Below are 19,048 nucleotides of genomic sequence, written 5' to 3' on the forward strand. Positions count from 1 at the left end.
ATTCTGAGTTAGAACGACATAGATTGGTCAGTGCAGAGCATCTTGCCTCTTAATGCAAAGATTTGTGACGCAATTACTCAAATAGTAAAAACAATCTTCAATCAGCTGCAAGCACAGCCATCCAGGTCTCCTTTTATGAATCCATGTGGCCTCCAGCAGGGGCGTGAGTAATCTGGATCTCAAATCTGGCACAGAATGTAAAGTATAAAACAAAGTCCATCAAAGCCTCAATTGAGTTTCTGTTACACAGTCAGGGGCTTATTTACACGCCCCTTGCGCCGCCGGTGCGTCACTTTTACGATGGGAAGAAGTGACATACCAGCGGCGCAAGGGGCTTGTAAATAAGCCCATCAATGATCTGATGGGTCAGAACCACAGCGTCGCTTTGTCCTGCTGCTTGGAAAGGGAAGCAGCTCTAAACTGAGTCTAATAAGCTGCCTTTTGTTGTGGGAACTTTCCACACTCAGTGAGTGTCCAATGCTGTGGTTGGCCTCTTCTCAAACCAGTGTCTGTCGGACATCTGGGTACTACCTGGGCTAAAAGTGTACGATGAGGCACCCACAGCGCCAAGACTATTTATCAAGGCACTACACCAAGGAGCACACATGAATATTCAGGATTACATCTCCTTAACTGCTTATGCCACTGAGGTGAATGAACTAAGGCAAGTCTATTTCTTGGTGAAAAGTATACATTGTGGCTGAAATTGCATCCTTAAATGTATAGACAGTGACGGTACCACTGTTTCCTCTGTGCTGATGATGGCCCTGATATTCTGACACTTACCATCTGTCTGGTAAGTGTGCTATGTGGTTCCCAACGTATTAGCAGAGTACACGTTCGCCACCTGCTCCCAATTGTAGCCAACATATAGTCCTACACAGTGAGTAATCACTTGTGTAGGTCCGAGCCGCTAGCGGACTCTACAGCACTTGACACTAGCAGCTCTTTCTGGCATACAGGGGGCGCTGGTTCTCCCTACCTCATCAATCCTGTCCATGTGGCTGTTGACGCAAACGTGCGATCAACCAATATTTTGGTACTCCTTACATTCAACTACACAGCTGCTGGACTCTAACCAAAGGCATCCCATATTCTAAGCCAATCCTCAAGAGTCCTTCTTATTGGGAAGAGAATCTAAACGTGGTTGACCACACAATACACAGATTGAATTGACCACATATCGACCTAAGGGGCCTGGCTTATGGTGATTTGCTATTGACCTGTATTACTAACAAACTCAAGACTCAAGTCTAAGGGGCCTTATTATGACTTTGGCTGTTTTCGGTTGGGACCAACGCCACAGTCCCAGGAAGAGTGCCAAAGCTGTGGTAAACCCACCTGCCAGATTACGAGTTTAATCCTGGGCAGGCTGGCTTTCTGCGTCAGTCTCATGGAGGTAGTATATAAGGCTCATAGGAGAGTCTACACAGCATAATGCTGCCTTGACAGTGCCGACTGCTCCTCCGTGAATGGTGTGGCACGCACCATGTCATGCGTGCCACACAGCGCATGCACAACCATGCACTTGTTGGGGGGGTATGCCATGTGCCCCCTGCACCCACTCCCTTGGGCAGTTTTGCCCGGGGGTCCTCTTCGGGGCCCCCTCCTTGCCCTTCTGCACGTTTTTTCATGGCGGGATCACCGCAATGAAAGGGCTTGCAGAAGGGCAAGTCGTAATATGGACCGCCTCCATTCCTCCTCTCTGCGCACACCGCCAGCACCGCGGGATCCAGGATCCTGGCAGTTCCGGCATGTCGTTGCGGGCTGCTGGTGGTCCGACCTCCGCAAATGTAGTATGGCGGGCGGACCGCAGTAGTCCGATCGCATCGGGGAGGACGGTCGGATTCGTGAAAAGTCCTTATGTGTCCTTGGCATATTAGTTGCTCTTGTGTACTCTGTAGATTAAAGTTTACCCTTTTGTAATCTCTTCTCAGTGCCACAGAGAGGATAGGCTTGGATCTGTGCCCCTTCGAGGCGCTTCAAAGCGCCTCTGCTTCAAGGCCGCTGAGAGAAGGGATGCTCCTGAGATCTCATCTTAGAGAGCGATGGTTGAACAAGGAGTTGGTCACGGTGCAATTTTCTCTTCACCCTTAAACCCTTTGTAAAATTGTATTCCTGCAAAGTAGAACATCCTACATTATGGACTCCAGAACAATTATGTATTTGGTCCTAAATATTTTATAATAGTATATAGTATCACATACCAGGAAATAACCTTCTCATTCAATATTTATTCATTCGAGTAGATTTTGCTGCAAAGTCAATGCCCTCTAAGATCTCCCATCATTGCTGCCCTGATGGTGGAAGCCACTCAAAACCACCCCTTTTCCCCAAGGGTCTCTCTTTAATGATTTCAGCCTCTCCTCAGTATTTGACCAGGATCCAGTGAGGAACGGAGACGACATCCTTGAGCCCTTGCTGTCGCTCGATGCGCCTTATCGCTTTACATTTTATTCCCTGAGCTGATCTCACCGAGGACATCACACCTTCTAGAAGACAAAGCCAGATCCAAACGTTTAACAAGTGTCGGCTGTCTGACTATACCCGGAGGAGGACTGTCACTTCTTTTTTGGGATCTTTCAGATTTGGTTTGCGACCATCCTTGGTGCGTCCACCCAAGAGAAGGGAAGCTTCACAGCTCAAGCGAGGGTCGGATGGATCTGAGGGTGAAGACCCCATGCTGAGGGTCCTGCTAAAAGAAAGATCAATGTTATCTAGCATTGTTCACTGTGCTATTGAAATACAAATTCACTAATACATGGTCTGGAGCGTTGGTCTTCAGATGTCTTTTAAGAATGAGTTCTATTATTGTATAAAGGAACACTCCATAGAAATTAACAGAACACAGCTCTGTTGTATTATTGACTCTTCATTCGATGGACACGGACAACTTTTGCAATTGGTCGGCTGTCTCCATCGTGGTGAGTCATGCCGCTTTGTTGCCGCTCCCACAGAAGACACTCTCCATAGCCTACACCCTCTTTGCCTCCTTCTCACAGACCCAGTGTGCCGGCGTAGCACAGCTTTCTGAATATATCGATGTCTTCTTCGTGGCTCCACAGCTCCCTTCATCATTGGCGCCGGTTACCTTGAACCTGTGCAGGAAAACATGACAGAGTGAGGCCAGGATTTTGTAAATCACATGCTGCAAACTATTTCACATTTGGCTATTTGAATATGAAAAAAGGGTTTAGAGCACCTAAAATGGGTCCAACTGAGATAAATTAATCGTGATGTCATAGTCAGCAGTTCAGTTTGTCAAACCGTTTGCAAGTGCCCTTCAAAAGTGTGCCAGGTGAGGAGAGGGGAGCCTAGAATCAACCTCAATCAACGTTCAACCTCTTCTCTCTTGGTAACAAGAATGGAACAGGTCCTCGAGTGTAATTGGTGGAGAGATGGGCCGGACTAACCAATAGGGCAAGCTGACAGTGCCAGAAGGGCTGATGTTATGTTATGTTATTGAATTTTGTAGAGCGCGGCAATTACCCGGAGGTGTCCTGGCGCTGTCTAGAATATCCTGAGAAACCTGAAACAAGGGGAGCAAATAGAAGGGTGGCCGGGGTTAATCCTTAAGGAACAGCCAGGTCTTGAGTTCCTTTCTAAACGACAGAAGATCTGTCATGGTCCTCACAGGTCAGAGTGTGGGCTGTGTTTCTTTGGCTGTTCATAGCCGGTTTTTGGTCTGATGGGCCGGTATTTTCTGTTGACTTCCTTTATATCACCACAAGCATTGACTGCGAAATGAATGACGTCTCCCATACCTTGCAAAACATCTATTCAGCATGTCTTTCCAAGTTCTCACCTGCCACAATTTGCAAAGTGGCCCACCTTTCCAGATGTCTGATTCGCTAACTGGAGACCCTTTTACTTTGGTGCCTGAACCAATTTTCTGTCGCAGTCCATCCTGAAAGGTGGAGAGAGAGAGGTGCACTGAGAAAGAGTTAGCAGAAGAGAGGGGTCCTTGTGTTCCTCTTCATAACTGCAACATATGAGGAGCACAATGCAGGAAACTGAGAGGAAAACCCAGAAACCAGGGCCAGACTGTCCACTCTGTGCACTGGGGAGCTGACCAAGGATGCGGGTATTTGAGGCCTGCCGCCTGCGACTCTCACTAGTCCACTGGTGGCCAGCATTCCTGGTGCTGCACGCGCAATGCGTCCTGTGCCAGCTGAAGACAAGCTGCACGCCACAGATGTGAAGGTGCAGAGCACAGAACCATTGCAGTGGTAAAAAATAGTCACTAATTTGGGTGAAGTGGGCCCTGACACTCTTGGTCTCTGATGCCACTATGTCACCTGCACTACAAGGCCTATGGCAGCCTGTCTTTTTTCCACGTCGGGGACGTGGAGGCGGACTCTGACACAACTTGAATCTGATGTATGTTTGTCCAACAACTTCACAAGTGGCAAGCTTGGCACAGGGCAGCCCGACCCTGACCCACCATGCAGCCCCTGGGTACACAACAGCCACGCTCTACCCCTTTGGATTTGGGACCTGTTTCACTCTCAGTGTATGTAATCTTAACCCCTCACCCCCACCTGATCCTGGGAGAGGAGCAAGGCAGTCATTAGATGAAAACAAGTCAGTGGCATAACAATAGCCCCTGCGGTGCAGGTTGGGTCTGAGCTCCAGGGGGTCCCCTCTGGCACTGTGCACGGGCGGCAACCCCTGGCCTGAGAGCTCCCAACTGGATTCGGGGCTTAGGGAGCCCCCTCCATGCACTTGGCAGGAGGGTCCCCTCAAGCTTTGTTGTGCCCCTGAAACAAGTACTGGAAAGACCACAGTTCAGGTGTTAGCTGAGAGCCTTTCAGCTTGGTCAGTTCTTGTTTTGTTCTGTCATGGTGTCTGGATCACTTTATTGTTACAGAAGATGCTGAGACCTCATCAATCTAAATAATAATAATAATAATAATAATAATAATAATAATAATAATAACAATAATAGTAATAATAATATTGGCTAAGAGCAAAAATAGATTGCCGTGGTAGTCGCTGTCACTTTTGGGAACTATTTGCGTGTGGATTTCTCCTTGTGAAAGGGTAGCAAACTGTCAATCACAGTGAAGCCAGCCAATGGATGAAGTGGGCTGAGTCAATGCGCCCATGCCGTATGATCCAGTGGGCAGCACAAAAATGTGAATGACACAATATCAACAACCAATGGATGATGAGAGTTGACCAAAAGCCTCTTTAAATAAGTACAAAATACATATAACTTTAGTAAAAGTTAAAGACCATGCCTAAAAATAATGCAGCCGGTGCAGGTCATATTCGGCCTCTTCTGAACCAGCTGCACCACTGACAGCTGAATCCCCGAGGGCAGCATCACTGACAGCTGCATCCCTGAGGGCAGCACCACTGACAGCTGCAGTCCTGAGGGCAGAACCACTGACAGCCGCTCCCCTGAGGGCACAACCTCTGACAGCTGCATCCCTAAGTGCTACATCCCTGAGGGCAGCATCACTGACAGCTGCACCACTGAACACTATACCACTGACAGCTGCACCCCTGAGGGCGGCATCCCTGCGAGCTGCGCAACTGACAGCTGCATCCCTGAGGGCTGCACCACTGACAACTGCATCCCTGAGGGCTGCAACACCGACAGTTGCATCCCTGAGGGCTGTGCGACTAACAGCTACACCACTGACAGCTGCACCACTGAGCACTGTACCAATGACAGCTGCACCCCTGAAAGTGTCATCCCTAAGGGCTGCGCCACTGACAGCTGCATCCCTGAGGGCAGCACCACTGACAGCTGCATCCCTGAGGGCTGCAACACCGACAGTTGCATCCCTGAGGGCTGTGCGACTAACAGCTACACCACTGACAGCTGCACCACTGAGCACTGTACCAATGACAGCTGCACCCCTGAAAGTGTCATCCCTAAGGGCTGCGCCACTGACAGCTGCATCCCTGAGGGCAGCACCACTGACAGCTGCATCCCTGAGGGCAGCATCACTGACTGCTGCACCCCTGAGGGCAGCATCACTGACAGCTGCATCCCTGAGGGCAGCATCACTGACAACTGCATCCCTGAGGGCAGCATCACTGACTGCTGAATCCCTGAGGGCTGTGCCACTGACAGCTGCATCCCTGAGGGCAGCATCACTGACAACTGCATCCCTGAGAGCAGCATCACTGACAGCTGCATCCCTGAGGGCTGCAACACTGACAGCTGCACCACTGAGCACTATACCACTTACAGCTGCTCCCCTAAGGGCTGCGCCACTGACAGCTGCACCCCTAAGGGCTGCACCACTGACAGCTGCGCCCCTAAGGTCTGCACCACTGACAGCTGCATCCCAAAGGGCTGCATCCTGAGGGCAGCACCACTGACAGCTGTATCCCCGAGAATGCCTCCCTAGGGGCTGCACCACTGACAGCTGCACCCCTAAGGGCTGCACCACTGACGGCTGCATCCCTGAGTGATTCACCACTGACAGCTGAATCCCTGAGTGCTGCATCCCTGAGGGCTGACAAATGCAAAAATAACAATTGATGGACAGAATGCAGAACAATGTCATACATTCACCCCAGTACAGAGATCTGGGCCTAAATCCATCGTTTTTTTGCTCACCATGCCATTCCAGTTTGAACCCAGCCATATGCAAATCAGTCTTGACCCTGTGCCCCATGGGAACAGTCCAGCCCGAACTGCCAAGCCAGGTCCTCCCTGGACTGGAAACAAGCATCCTAGGACCGGTTTCGGGCTTTCAGCCCTCGTCAGCCAGGATAGCTTGATTCCAGTGGCATGGAGAGCAAGGGACTCACGTCTGAGCATACCCTTCCCACTCGGGGTGACAAATGCAAAAATAACAATTGATGGACAGAATGCAGAACAATGTCATACATTCACCCCAGTACAGAGATCTGGGCCTAAATCCATCGTTTTTTTGCAAACCATGCCATTCCAGTTTGAACCCAGCCATATGCAAATCAGTCTTGACCCTGTGCCCCATGGGAACAGTCCAGCCCGAACTGCCAAGCCAGGTCCTCCCTGGACTGGAAACAAGCATCCTAGGACCGGTTTCGGGCTTTCAGCCCTCGTCAGCCAGGATAGCTTGATTCCAGTGGCATGGAGAGCAAGGGACTCACGTCTGAGCATACCCTTCCCACTCGGGGTGACAAATGCAAAAATAACAATTGATGGACAGAATGCAGAACAATGTCATACATTCACCCCAGTACAGAGATCTGGGCCTAAATCCATCGTTTTTTTGCTCACCATGCCATTCCAGTTTGAACCCAGCCATATGCAAATCAGTCTTGACCCTGTGCCCCATGGGAACAGTCCAGCCCGAACTGCCAAGCCAGGTCCTCCCTGGACTGGAAACAAGCATCCTAGGACCGGTTTCGGGCTTTCAGCCCTCGTCAGCCAGGATAGCTTGATTCCAGTGGCATGGAGAGCAAGGGACTCACGTCTGAGCATACCCTTCCCACTCGGGGTGACAAATGCAAAAATAACAATTGATGGACAGAATGCAGAACAATGTCATACATTCACCCCAGTACAGAGATCTGGGCCTAAATCCATCGTTTTTTTGCTCACCATGCCATTCCAGTTTGAACCCAGCCATATGCAAATCAGTCTTGACCCTGTGCCCCATGGGAACAGTCCAGCCCGAACTGCCAAGCCAGGTCCTCCCTGGACTGGAAACAAGCATCCTAGGACCGGTTTCGGGCTTTCAGCCCTCGTCAGCCAGGATAGCTTGATTCCAGTGGCATGGAGAGCAAGGGACTCACGGCTGAGCATACCCTTCCCACTCGGGGTGACAAATGGATGGACAGAATGCAGAACAATGTCATACATTCACCCCAGTCCATCAATTGTTACTTTTGCATTTGTCACCCCGAGTGGGAAGGGTATGCTCAGACGTGAGTCCCTTGCTCTCCATGCCACTGGAATCAAGCTATCCTGGCTGATGAGGGCTGAAAGCCCGAAACCGGTCCTAGGATGCTTGTTTCCAGTCCAGGGAGGACCTGGCTTGGCAGTTCGGGCTGGACTGTTCCCATGGGGCACAGGGTCAAGACTGATTTGCATATGGCTGAGTTCAAACTGGAATGGCATGGTGAGCAAAAAAACGATGGATTTAGGCCCAGATCTCTGTACTGGGGTGAATGTATGACATTGTTCTGCATTCTGTCCATCAATTGTTACTTTTGCATTTGTCACCCCGAGTGGGAAGGGTATGCTCAGACGTGAGTCCCTTGCTCTCCATGCCACTGGAATCAAGCTATCCTGGCTGATGAGGGCTGAAAGCCCGAAACCGGTCCTAGGATGCTTGTTTCCAGTCCAGGGAGGACCTGGCTTGGCAGTTCGGGCTGGACTGTTCCCATGGGGCACAGGGTCAAGACTGATTTGCATATGGCTGAGTTCAAACTGGAATGGCATGGTGAGCAAAAAAACGATGGATTTAGGCCCAGATCTCTGTACTGGGGTGAATGTATGACATTGTTCTGCATTCTGTCCATCAATTGTTACTTTTGCATTTGTCACCCCGAGTGGGAAGGGTATGCTCAGACGTGAGTCCCTTGCTCTCCATGCCACTGGAATCAAGCTATCCTGGCTGATGAGGGCTGAAAGCCCGAAACCGGTCCTAGGATGCTTGTTTCCAGTCCAGGGAGGACCTGGCTTGGCAGTTCGGGCTGGACTGTTCCCATGGGGCACAGGGTCAAGACTGATTTGCATATGGCTGAGTTCAAATTGGAATGGCATGGTGAGCAAAAAAACGATGGATTTAGGCCCAGATCTCTGTACTGGGGTGAATGTATGACATTGTTCTGCATTCTGTCCATCAATTGTTACTTTTGCATTTGTCACCCCGAGTGGGAAGGGTATGCTCAGACGTGAGTCCCTTGCTCTCCATGCCACTGGAATCAAGCTATCCTGGCTGATGAGGGCTGAAAGCCCGAAACCGGTCCTAGGATGCTTGTTTCCAGTCCAGGGAGGACCTGGCTTGGCAGTTCGGGCTGGACTGTTCCCATGGGGCACAGGGTCAAGACTGATTTGCATATGGCTGAGTTCAAACTGGAATGGCATGGTGAGCAAAAAAACGATGGATTTAGGCCCAGATCTCTGTACTGGGGTGAATGTATGACATTGTTCTGCATTCTGTCCATCAATTGTTACTTTTGCATCCCTGAGGACAGCACCACTGACAACTGTATCCCCGAGGGCTGCATCCCGGAGGTCAGCACCACTGACAGCTGCACCTCTAAGGGCTGCACCACTGACAGCTGCATCCCTAAGGGCTGCACCACTGACAGCAGCACCCCTAAGAGCTGCACCGCTGACAGCTTCATCACTGAGGGCTGCACCACCGACAGCTGCACCTCTGACAGCTACACCCCTGAGGGCTGTGCAATTGACAGCTACATTGCTGAGGGCTGAACCACCCCTGAGGGCTGAACCAATGAGCGCTGCACCCCTGAGGGCTGCAACACTGAGGGCTACATCCTTAAGGGCTGCACCACTGACAGCTGCACCCCTGAGAGCACCACCACTGACAGCTGCATCCCTGAGGGCTGCAACACCGACAGCTGCACCCGTAAGGGCTGCACCACTGACAGCTGCACCCCTGAGAGCTGCACAATTGACAGCTAAACTGCTGAGGACTGCACCCATGAGGGCTTAACCAATGAGTGCTGCACCCCTGAGGGCTGAACCACTGAGCGCTGCATCCCTGAGGGCTGCACCACTGAGCGCTGCACCCCTGAGGGCTGCACCACTGAGTGCTGCATCCCTGAGGGCAGCACCACCAAAGCTGTATCCCTGAGGGCTGCACCACTGACAGCTGCATCCCTGACGGATGCACCACTGACAGCTGCACCCCTGAGGGCTGCACCACTGTCAGCTGCACCCCTGAGGGCTGCACCACTGACAGCTGCACCCCTGAAGGTTGCATCCCTGAGGGCTGCACCAATAACAGCTGCATCGCTTAGGGCTGCACCACTGACAGCCGCACCCCTAAGGTTGCAACCCTGGGGCTGCACCACTGACAACGGCATCCCTGAGGTCTGTACCACTGACAGCTGCACCCCTGAGGAGTGCAGCCCTGAGGGCAGAAACACTGACAGCTGCACCCCTGAGGGCTGCACCACTGACATCTGCACCCCTGAGGTCAGCACCCCTAAAGGCTGCACCACTGACAGCTACATCCCTGAGGCTGCACCACTGACAGCTGTACCCCTGAGGGCAGCACCACTGACAGCTACACCCCTTAGGGCTGCACCCCTGAGGGCTAAACCACTGACAGCTGTATCCCTGAGTGATGCATCCCTAAGGGCTGTACCACTGACAGCTACATCCCTGAGAGCTTAACCACTGAGGGCTGCACCCCTGAGGGATACACCACTGAGCGCTGCATCCCTGAGGGCAGCACCACTGACAGATGCACCACTGACAGCTGCATCCCTGACAACTGCATCCCCGAGGGCTGCACCACTGACAGCTGCATCCCTGAGGGCTGCAAAACTGACAGCTGCATCCCTGAGGGCAGCATCACTGACAGCTGCACCACTGACAGCTGCACCCCTGAGGGCGGCATCCCTGAGAGCAGCACCACTGACAGCTGCATCCCTGAGGGCTGCACCACTGAGAGCTGCATCCCTGAGAGCAGCACAAGTGACAGCTACACCCCTGAGGGCTTCACCAATGAGGGTTAAACCAATGAGTGCTGCACCCCTGGGGGCTGCACCACTGAGGCCTGCACCACTGACAGCTGCATTCCTGAAGTCTGCACCATTGAGGGCTGAACCACTGCGCTCTGTATCCCTGACTTGAGGGCTGCACCATTGAGGGATGGGGTACTCAGAGCAAGGGTGCCAGCCCAGCAGTTTTCTCTTCATGCCCAGTGGGCATGATGTTGTCTGTTCACAGAAGGCGTGGCGTCCATCTGTCAGAGGACACAGCTCCACGGGGGCTTTGTCTGTCAGCGCTATTATGGAGTTGAATCTCTGGGCATTGAAACTCCGATCCCGCTGAGGCACAGGAGCACTCCATCAAACGCTCCAGTGCCGGCCGGGCTTCGCCGCACCTTCCCTTGACCGGCACCAGAACTACAAGGACCAGCAGCCCCGCAGCAACGCCCCCGCCAGCGACAGCGCAGCGCGCCAGGAGGCGCTACAAAGCAGCGTCTGGGGCCGAGTCCCTGCGGTGCACGCATCTCTGGGCATTGAAACTCCGATCCCGCAAGAGCCCCGCTGAGGCTCAGGAGCATTCCATCAAACGCTCCAGTGCCGGCCGGGCTTCGCCGCTCCTTCCCTTGACCGGCACCAGAACTACAAGGACCAGCAGCCCCGCAGCAACGCCCCCGCCAGCGACAGCGCAGCGCGCCAGGAGGCGCTACAAAGCAGCGTCTGGGGCCGAGTCCCTGCGGTGCACGCATCTCTGGGCATTGAAACTCCGATCCCGCAAGAGCCCCGCTGAGGCACAGGAGCAGTCCATCAAACGCTCCAGTGCCGGCCGGGCTTCGCTGCACCTTCCCTTGTCCGGCACCAGAACTACAAGGACCAGCAGCCCCGCAGCAACGCCCCCGCCAGCGACAGTGCAGCGCGCCAGGAGGCGCTACAAAGCAGCGTCTGGTCCCTCCACCCACGAGGACGCGCGCGGGACACGCCGGGAGAAGCCCGGGACAAGGGCGGGACCGTCTGAGGACGTCGTGGGCTGGCAGAGGCTGGGCTGGGCCACGTCCCTGTCATTTGCTTTCCCCAACTGCGGTGTTTCCTGACTATAGTCATTCTACGTACTGATCAGCCAGACTACATAGGCAGCAAACTTGTGAGTACTTGTGGCCCTTGTACCGCCTTTATTAGTGGATCTGGTTATCTTTTTAACGTTTAGCTATTGAACTATCATTTTTGTAAGAACAATGGAGACGCGCATTTGCTCAGCGGGGACTTTGGATGCTTACCTTCTGCGGGCCGACTCACTTATAAGCAAAGAAATTCACCTCATAGAACGTAGACTATTGATTCTTCCCACCAGTCCCCGCCCAGCCACCTGTTTCATAGTACAGTTCCTTCTCCATCTAAAATACCTAATTCTAGTTCCCCACCCGTATCTTCCTCTCCTACTACTCAAACTCTATCTGCTAATAGCAATACTCACCTCCACCCTGTAATTTCCTCTCCGAAGGGCCCACAAACTTGAGGGAAATTGAAACATCCTCAAGACACGATCCTAAGGACTACCCAGAAAAAGTGTAGGGCAATTAAACAACGCAGCAACCCCATTAAACCCAAAATGCTAACTCAGGGCACTCAAACAGACCAAGGGGAATTTTCTCCCACCCCCCAGCCCAATTGTAAAGTAACTTCATCTGATTCTAATCCACAACCTACTGTCAATCACCTAGCAGAAGAACTAAAAAATATTCTTGATCATAAACTTGACGCTATGGCCTCCAGTCTCCTTGCCAAACTGAACGATACACTCAGATCCTTTGAGATCAAGCTGACCCAACTCTCAGACTGCAAAGAGACACCCAGTTCACAACATTTTCTTTCGGATGATCTTTCTACTCCTCTTACTGACACTACTCCCTTAAATGATCCATTTTGCCAACCCGGGAAAAACAAACTGTATAACGGTGTCCCGCAACAACCAAACTGTCCATCAGCTAGTAGGAGTACAATAGATAAGAATTCATCTACGACACATTCTCAACAAAAGAAACTCTCCCCATCTAGTTACTCTAATAACCCTATCACAAGGCCTCATTTACATTTAGATCGTCCAAACCTGCCACCCGCTACTTGTCCATATATTGTAGTTTTGACTGGCGTTCCTACTTTAGACCAAGGAGTGACAGAATCCTGGCCCTCCTTGCGAAATAAAGTGGTGGACTGGCTAGTCAAACACAGACACTTTAACGTGCATAATACAAACCAAATAATTATGGCACGTAGAGCAGACTGGATTGGTCTTTCACAAAAAACTATCCAGGGCGACTGTATAATTGTCAACTTCAGATCTCCCAGATTCGCTCGCTCCATCCTAGCACAAAAGGAGGATCATTCGCCCAATCAAACTGCAATTTCCACTGTTCCACTTGGTTTTTTCTATCGTCCTCCCACCCACCTATTAAAACCAGTGAACGGTTCAATTTTAACGCAAAACAGATTTAACTCTCGGTCACAAATTGAGGAAGTTGATTGACTACTTACGACCGTGAACCCTCTCTATATTCCACAACTCACACAAGTAACCAGCGAAAAACTGTCACAACCAATTTTTCACTCAGACGCAGCGCTCCCCTCACTGAGTAAACCATTACTTCCATCCCCTTCCCAACCCCTAATACCTTTTATTCACCCCCAACCAATCCTATCTGTTCCCTTAATTTCCACAGACACTCAAGCTAACCCTCAAATTATACTGCATACAGATCCCAAACCAATCCCAATCCCTGAGGTTCCTTGTGCTGCTCAAAAAATTCTTCAACCTACTCCATCAAGAACCTCAGTAAAACCTCCTCCCCGTTATTCATTTAGGTCCATTTTTTGGAATATTGCAGGGCTACACTCTAAAATTCACCACGAGGGCTGGCTAGCTTTTGCAAGGCAGTATGATATTCTCTGCATGCAGGAAACTTGGGCTCTTTTTCCAACCCATTTAAACGGCTACAAAACTTTTTTCTCTCCGGCGCTTCCCTCATCCTCAGGCCGGGCTAAGGGAGGCTTAGTGATCTATATTTCCAATCTCATTTCAGGTCAATTTATCAACGTTTTAAAATCCGAACCAAACTATCAGATTCTATTCATAATATTAAATAATCTCACCCACGTTTTGATTGTCAATTTCTATAATAAACAGCAAGACTCACAACTGATTGGTTTGTTGAAAGAAATTCGATCTTTTCTCATAGAGTACTACAATCAGCCCCAAGTTAAAAATCCTATCTTAATCTGGGGAGGAGATTTCAACCTACCACAATGTGACAAAAACAACTTCACCTGCGGCCTTATGGATTCCAACGAATCCCCTTCTACTCACTTTTCCCATTCTATTAAAGGCTTGTTGATGAACGAAACTTTGTCCCTTTTACAAATTACTTTTTCCAATGAATTACTAATCCCAACTGTCAAGCTAAGCCCTACATATCATGGCAGAGGTGCTTTGACTTGCATAGATGTTATATTTCTGTCTTTCAGTGCAGTCAACCTGATTACCAACTTCTCCACCCATGACTGCATTTATAGCGATCATTTCCCCATCTCCATCACATTGGACTTACCTGGCTCCTCCATTCACACAATTAACTCACTCCACCAAGACAACCTCTCAATGAATCAACCAAATGGATATGCTCTAAAATGGTCCCGCATCAACCCTGAAAAAATTCTAAAGGAGCTTATCTCAGGAAACAGGGCAGCCTTTACAACTTGCTTGGCGGAGTCCTCCACTCCTTTCGAGGTACTAGCAAATTTTAAAATCATTAAGACAGAGATCAATAAGGCTTTAACCATTCCCCTTAAACCCAAAAAGAATTTCACAGTTAGCTGGTTTAATTCCACCTGCTCTAAGGCACACAAAGCACTTAAACTGGCACTAAAGAAAGTCCCGAGAGTTAAAACCAAGGTTTCCCAATGCAGAAAATTCTACCATGAGTGTTTAAAGAATCGCAAGTTAGAATTAAAAGAAGAACTCTGGTCCGCCCTACAAAACAGCTCCAAACTGAAGGATTCCTCAGCATTTTGGGAGGTAATTAACTCATCTTTCCTTTCAGGCCCAAAAGATCGCGGCACCCTAGAGGTTGCCATAACTGAGCAAGAATGGATCAACCAGTTTTCCCATATGTTCAGTTTAACACACCTTCTTCCATCACCTCCACACTCTCTTGTCCAGAACACCCCAGCCCTTACTTATGCATCCAACTCCCCTCCTCTTGAATTCACCCTGGCCGATGTCACTTTAGCTCTTAAAACCAGCAGGGGAGGGAAGGCCCCAGGGCCGGACGGGGTTCCCGTAGATCTATATAAGTCCAACACTGATCTGTGGGCCCCCATCTTATCAAGAGTACTGAATGCCACAGGTGAGACTGGACCAATGGACTCATGGTCCGAGTCCATTCTGGTTCCAATCTTTAAAAAAGGGGACCGCAACATCCCGCTTTGCTACCGACCCATCTTGCTGCTAGACACCCTGGGCAAAGTGGTGGGTCGTGTTTTACTTGACCGGTTACAATGTTGGACGGAACACAACAGCATCATTTCTGACCTCCAATACGGCTTCAGGGAGGGTTTGGGCACCATCGACCAGGTCCTGAATTTAGTTTTACTAAGAGGAAAATACGTGAACGCAAAGGGAGGTAATTTCCACATGGCCTATGTCGACCTCTCTGCAGCGTTTGACTGCGTTTCACGCGCAAAATTATGGTCCATTATGTTGGACATAGGGGTGGATGAGACCCTAGTAAATTACATCCGAGAACTTTACTCTGGCGCTACTGCTAGAGTGAGGTTCGGCACAGGGGGTCAACTTTCTTCACCTTTTAAGGTAGAGCGGGGAGTAAGACAGGGCTGCGTCCTGGCTCCCTTCCTTTTTACCATCTATACCAACGGCTTGGAGGCAGCCATGCTGGAAGGGAGCCAGGACCTACCTCTGATCAACAACCGCCCAATTCCAGCATTACTATATGCTGACGACGCGGTAATCCTCGCTCGTACTCCATTAGAACTTCAACGCTCCCTGACCCGCTATTATAACTTCATGTCCAATTTGGACCTAAAAATTAATCCACATAAAACATTCATCATGTCCTCTGGTAAAACACCATCAAAGGGATTAGGTATCTTTATTACCACCACCAAGATTGAACACACAACAACCTACCCCTACTTAGGAGTGGTGATAGATGATAGGGAGACTTGGAAAAGGGCAATCGAGTCTAGAAACCATAAGTTCTTAAAGGCCACAATGGCCCTAGTGTCCTTTACCCAGAGACTCGGAAAGAGATCCCCGAAGGAAATCCTGGAAATTTACCGCCCAAAATGTATTACCACTGCTACTTATGGTGCGGGTACATGGGGACATGCCTGAGTAGATTCCATCCAAAAAACAGAAAACACCTTTTTGAGATATTTACTATCAGTCCCTCAATCTTCATCTACCTACTCCTGCCACCAAGAACTCGGTTTCCCATTTATCACCGATCTCATTCGACTGCAACCAATCTTGCTGTGGCACCACATCTGGACCTCAGAAAAGACGTCCTTAACTAAAGAAATCATCACCGATTGTCAAAAACTGGACCATTCCCAAAAAATTCCATGGTTACATTATGTTCACAATTTCTTTAATGACTTGGGTCACCCCAACTTCTACTCTGCTCCATATGATATGTTTAGGATTTCCCGTAAATCACTCAAGGCGGAATGTCTAAAACATCTTGACGACCTTCGGTTAGTAACAGAAGTCAATAAACCTTCTGTTCAGCATTCTCTATTAATTCAAACTTCTTTTAAAATTGAGCCCTACCTGTCCTCAAACTTCCCAATTTACGATGTTTTTTTTACTTACTAGATTCAGATTCAACAACTTTCACCGATTAATCACCTTTCCCAAACCAAATGACTGGTCAAGGGTTCTTTCCACCTGTCCCTGTGACGATATTTCTTTACAGTCCCTTTTACATGTCACTTTATTTTGTAAATACTTTTCTGAACCTAGAAAACGGTGGCTGAAACCCATTCTGCAACAAATGTCAATACGCGAATGTCGCCCAGCCTTATTGGCATTACAAATGCTGGACACTCCCGCAACATGTTTTAATATTGCTATGTTCTTAAAATTTTGTATAAGGCACAGAACAAATCTTTAAATCTTAATACCTAGACGCTATGATTGCTGGCTGTATGCGAACCAATTCTAAAAATTACGTTCTAAAATCATATTTTAAATGACTTTGTATATGAACTCTGTTCATAATTAAGATTCCTTTATACCTGACATGCTTTGCTATCTCTGTGATTAACTGTCTCTACTTACAAAGAGAATGGATTGTCAGATTTTTGAATGCAATATCAGTATAGAAATTTTAATTTTGCTGTATTTGTTGTATTTGTATTTTGCTTTTATGGATGTGCCTTGCTTCCGAATAAAGCTTTTATTGTATTGTATTGAGTCGAATGCTTCCGATGAGATGTTTGCGCGTTGGTCCTGAGATACAAGCAGCTGCTTTGAATTGTGTCCCCGGTGTAATTAACCTTTGATTCACTCCAAGAACAAAGGCAGAACACAACGTAATTATTATATGTTTTTCTATTGAAATAGCTGCCAAGTAGTTTCACGTCTTTTGTGATGCCGTAAAACAATCCTGGCTTTTCAACAAATTGCTCGTTGCATTCTGGGGTTTGCTGTTTTTATTTTAGGTCTATGTGGGCTCGAAAAATCAGAATATGTGAACTGAGCTTTGATAAATAACTAAGGCTGCCACACACATGGCAAAGAGTCGTTTAGAAGATATATTTACATTTTTACACCGTGGGGTGTTTTGTACGGAAAGCAGACTGCTCGGTTCACACTCAAAAACCAAAGGAATACTCGGCTCTCAGATATTAGGAGACCTGTCTTCAAATACATGACACATTGAAACAAGCGTTGACAATGCCAGTCGTTTTGGCTTTTCTATAATGAAAAACTGAACTAACACAAACCACAGACAAAGTAAGGGCAGGAGGCAAGAGCGCTGCAAGCTGCAGCAACACAAATATTAGGTTCAGACAGGTGGCGGCAGGAGACACAGCACAGGGTTGTGTCAAACACACAGAGACAGACACATTACAGACAGCGGCAGCACAGTTCACTCTCTGGCAGAACTGGGGAAGTTTTGTTTTAATTGTTTTTCATTTTGGCAAATCTATGTTTTCACTTGAAAACATTCAATTTTTAAAAATTTTTTTTTTAACTTTGCAGGTTTTTTTTATCATACAATGGACACATTCGTATGACGTTTTATTGAATTGGAACCGTATATGTTAAAAGGAGAAAAAGAGTGTACACCTTTTCCTCAATGTTCATAAGTCTCTGGGCTCTTCCAGCAGCATCACGGATGTGCTTCCGGTTTTCTGCTGAATGGAGGCACCGTTCATCTTTTTGTATGAACCATCTTGTCACAAATCATCTTTAAGGGCAGGCATTCTTTTCCCCACTTTCTGTCTCTCCAAGTTTTAATCTCCTGTGATGAACTATTAGCAGAGGTCACGGTGGGAGCTTTTGAAGGGAGTGGGGAAAGGTGGGGGCAACTTACACATGATCCGGCGCCCCCCTTGAGGTTCATTCTCAGACTCCTTCTCTTCCAACATGACATACTCGATACTCACAGAAGCAACCCTTAGACCAGTAGGACAGGGTCATATCACAGAAAAACAACAACGTCCAAGCAGGTATCACTCATCACAAGGAATATCTGAACAAAATATAGAAATAGTGATTGCTCTTATCCTGTGAAACTGATTATTCCCAAAACATACAAATCTTACAACAACTGCAACTGCATCTGTATTGAACTGTTTTTCATAAACATATATGCAAAAGAGACATTGAAAGGCAATAAATATCTTAACATAATGTATAGAAAAAAGTGTACAATACAGATAGTGCTCAATAAAATGAGTGGTCACCCGGTGCACGTGAAACAAACAACTACCAAAATGCTGGGTAAAAAATGATCAATTAAAAATGGTGAGAAAAAAAGAAAAGCTAAAATGTCTAATTATGAAGTAAATGCAAAGGAGCATGTACAGATAAAGTTTAAAAGAACTCAATGATCCTTTATGGCCATATTATTTTTTTAAGTTTTTTTGCCAATGGCTGTCAACGTTTCGACCCTGTTTGTGTTTCAGGGTCATAATCAGGACACAAACATTTCAGAGCTGTGATCCTCTCTTTGTGTGTTTCTTAGAGATCAGCAGGTTCGGTGTATGATGCCAGGAGATATTTCTAAACGAAGCCGCATAAGCCCTTTTTGGTGTCAGAGGGCATAATAGACCATGGTTTGGAGGATTTCCATTTTCTCCTTGCACAGGGATGTAGCCCCATAGT

The 19,048-nt window shown here is 48.5% G+C and overlaps 1 pseudogene across 1 annotated transcript in view; it reads right to left on the minus strand.

The window, feature by feature from the left end:
* Nucleotides 1-2,745: 2,745 nt before the first annotated feature.
* Nucleotides 2,746-19,048, minus strand: part of LOC146813034 (killer cell lectin-like receptor subfamily B member 1B allele C) — a 112,347-nt pseudogene continuing 96,044 nt past the window's right edge. The window contains exon 6 of the transcript XR_014966008.1: nucleotides 2,746-3,098. The product of XR_014966008.1 is annotated as a killer cell lectin-like receptor subfamily B member 1B allele C (transcript). The remainder of the gene's footprint in view (nucleotides 3,099-19,048) is intronic.

The sequence above is a fragment of the Triturus cristatus genome, chromosome 7, assembly GCF_964204655.1.
Source record: "Triturus cristatus chromosome 7, aTriCri1.1, whole genome shotgun sequence".
Classification (NCBI taxonomy): Eukaryota; Metazoa; Chordata; class Amphibia; order Caudata; family Salamandridae; genus Triturus; species Triturus cristatus.